Here is a 2,908-nt window from a genome sequence, read left to right on the forward strand (position 1 = left end):
ATATAATGTGAGCTTTTGAGCCTTGTACTTCAATTCATGAGTGTTATACACGTACTCTTAATTTCTTGTCATCTAAGTTGTTGTTTGATCTCATTATTCATTGATTTGGTTGAACACTTAAAAGTCATTTATTCTTATGCAATTTGACTTCACGACATTTAAGAAGTGATATTAAGGCCCTCTTTGGATCGTTTGTGCCTTTCAAGCTAACCTTATGCATGCTTAAGCATGATTTTCCATTGTTAACCATATTGAGCCTACATGTAAACCTTTTCTTTCATTTACCAATTATATTTCCTCGTCTTAGCCCGAAAAACAAATATTTACCTTTCTAAGGAACTCATAGGGAATGGGTGTTACATTTTGAAAGAAAAAAAAATATATATATATATCACACAATTGGTGAAAGAAAAGAGAAAAGTTGTGATTAAGTGGTAGTTGAATGAAATTTTGTTTTTGGGTTTCATTGGTGTTTGGAAAGGAGTTTAAATCATTGTAAATGAAGGTATAAGGAGTTTTGATCATGTAAAAGAAAAAATCTAATCGTGATGATTCGAAGTCTTGTAAACAATTGTTTTATGCTCTTATATTTTGAGTTTCTTGGACTTTGTTTTATCCATACCCTTCATTTCTTACTCACCTTACACCCTTGGCCCCATTACAACCTATGCTAAAGACCTAAATTGATCTTAAATGTCATGTGGTTGAATTGCATTCATTTTTCTACTTTTAAGTGTTTGGCATCCTTCTTGAGATCATATTAATGCAAGTTCTTCATCTTTCTATTTCGAGTTAAGTCTTTATGGTTTAACTCTAATCTCATGTTTATAACTGAGTGTTGCATTATAGCCCTCTTCCGAGTGATTCATTTGTGAGAGGACAACTTTGGTGAGATTTGAAGTTGAACTTGTGCTTTGTATGATTTTTGAAATTGTGTGAAAACTAAGATTGGGGAATTTGTTGCATTTGGCTATCACACTACCACACTTTGAGCATATTATGTTTTGAACTTTGTCGCTTTGTGAATAATGTTTAAAATTGAGCTTTTATTGTTAAAACTTTTGAGTCATGTGCATGAGTCATTTCTCTTCAGAAAATGTTCGGAAAGATTGTTTTGAGTTCTTTTTATTTTTGTAATTTTTTTTTTGTTTTGTTTTGTTCTGTTTTGTTAATGTAATTAATTTTTTTTTTTTGTTTTTGTTTTTTATTTTGCTTAAGGACTAACAATCTTTTAAGTTTTCTAATTACCTTGTTTTACAGAGTCAGTAAAACGTTTGTGGGTATCGTATCTGTTAAACCCTCAGGAGACACAACTCCTCCTACTAGGGATGCCTAGAGGTTTAAAGGCTTGTTGCATATGCTCAATGCAATCGAGTTACCTACGAAAGTGGTCTAGTTAACTTCTTGTTTGTTTTTATCTTTGTTTTCCTTTTGTTTTGCTCGAGGACTAGCAAAATCTAGGTTTGGGGGTATTTGATCGGTGCATATTTACATATCATTTTGTATCCTTCTAGCTTATGATTTGGTTATGTTTTTGAGTTAAACTTGTGCTTTTAATCCTTTTTGTGTTTATCTTTCAGTTCATTGAGCTTTAGGTAATAATGAGGGCTTTGGATAGTAAATGATGCAATCCATGCATGTTAGGGCCTAATTTGGATGAATGGATGAAGAGCTTAAAGACAAACTCAATTTTGGCTACAGTCCCCTGCCAGCCCAGTTTCGTAGGTCATATTGCAAGCTTTGTTTCAGCAACCTACATAGCTCGAATGAGGCCACATTCTTCATGAAAGTTGTTCCAATGGGTGTGTAATATAACATATCCAAAATTCAGCCCCATTGGATAAATATGGAGTCTGTTACCTAGCAAACACAGAGCCATGATCAGGATGAATTTTATCAGCGCGCAAAATGAGTTAGCAATTTGTTTTGGCCTTAACTTCCTCCTCCGACCTTGGATTGGCCCAAATGATATATGGCTGGAAAGAAGACATTCTGAACTTCAAGTTTGAGTACTTAAAGTCTTAATTTGCTTAAGGGAAGCCCAATTCGTAAGCCCTTGAAGTTGCTGGTCATGCTGACCTCAGGATGAGCTATTATTTCTGGTTGGAAGCTTGGTCATGGTGACATGAAGATGAGCTAGGGCTGCTGGTGGGATTTATTAGTGAAGTGCATCAACCATTTCAGATTTTTATAATGGAAGTGTTGTATGCATTAGTGAAGTGCATCAACCATTTCAGATTTTATAAAACAAGTGTTGTATGCATTAGCCATACTTAATTCAGATTTTCAGCTTCCTTAGGCCTATATATAGTGAGGTTTCCCAAGCTTGTAAACACACCCCAAGAGGGGGAGCTCTCAAACACTTCTCTAGAGCTCCCTTCCCTTCTCTCCCTCAAATTCTCTTAGTTTCTCTTTCTAGTTTTCAATTGTTGTAATGAAATCTTTTGTGTTGAAATTTTCCTTAAGTTTTTCTTAGTTCCACTTTACTTTTCATTATGTAAATTCTTTTCTTTAGTCTCAAGTTTGATTAGTTTCCAAGTTTCAATTATGGTTCATGTTCTTATTCATTATGCTTATAAGTTAATATGCTAGTTTGAATGATTGATCACCATTAAGGCTTGCATGTTAGCTATCTTGGTTTGAATTAAGAGTATACACCATGCTTTAATTCGAATTGAACTATGAATAGGAAGAGTATGTATGGACATTCGACAACAGGGATTAGATACATGCTTGGTTGTTTAAATTGTTCTTCTATGCTTAATGGGTTCCTAATGCTTAATTTTAGGTTAGACAACAAATGATCAAATTAGGGAATTAGGAACACAAGGTTATGACCACACACCATGGCTTAATCATACATTAGCTAGAATCAATCCGTTAATCTAATTGAACTTGGGAACTTATC

This window comes from Prunus avium, chromosome 7 (assembly GCF_965620075.1).
Source record: "Prunus avium chromosome 7, drPruAviu1.hap1.1, whole genome shotgun sequence".
Taxonomy (NCBI): Eukaryota; Viridiplantae; Streptophyta; class Magnoliopsida; order Rosales; family Rosaceae; genus Prunus; species Prunus avium.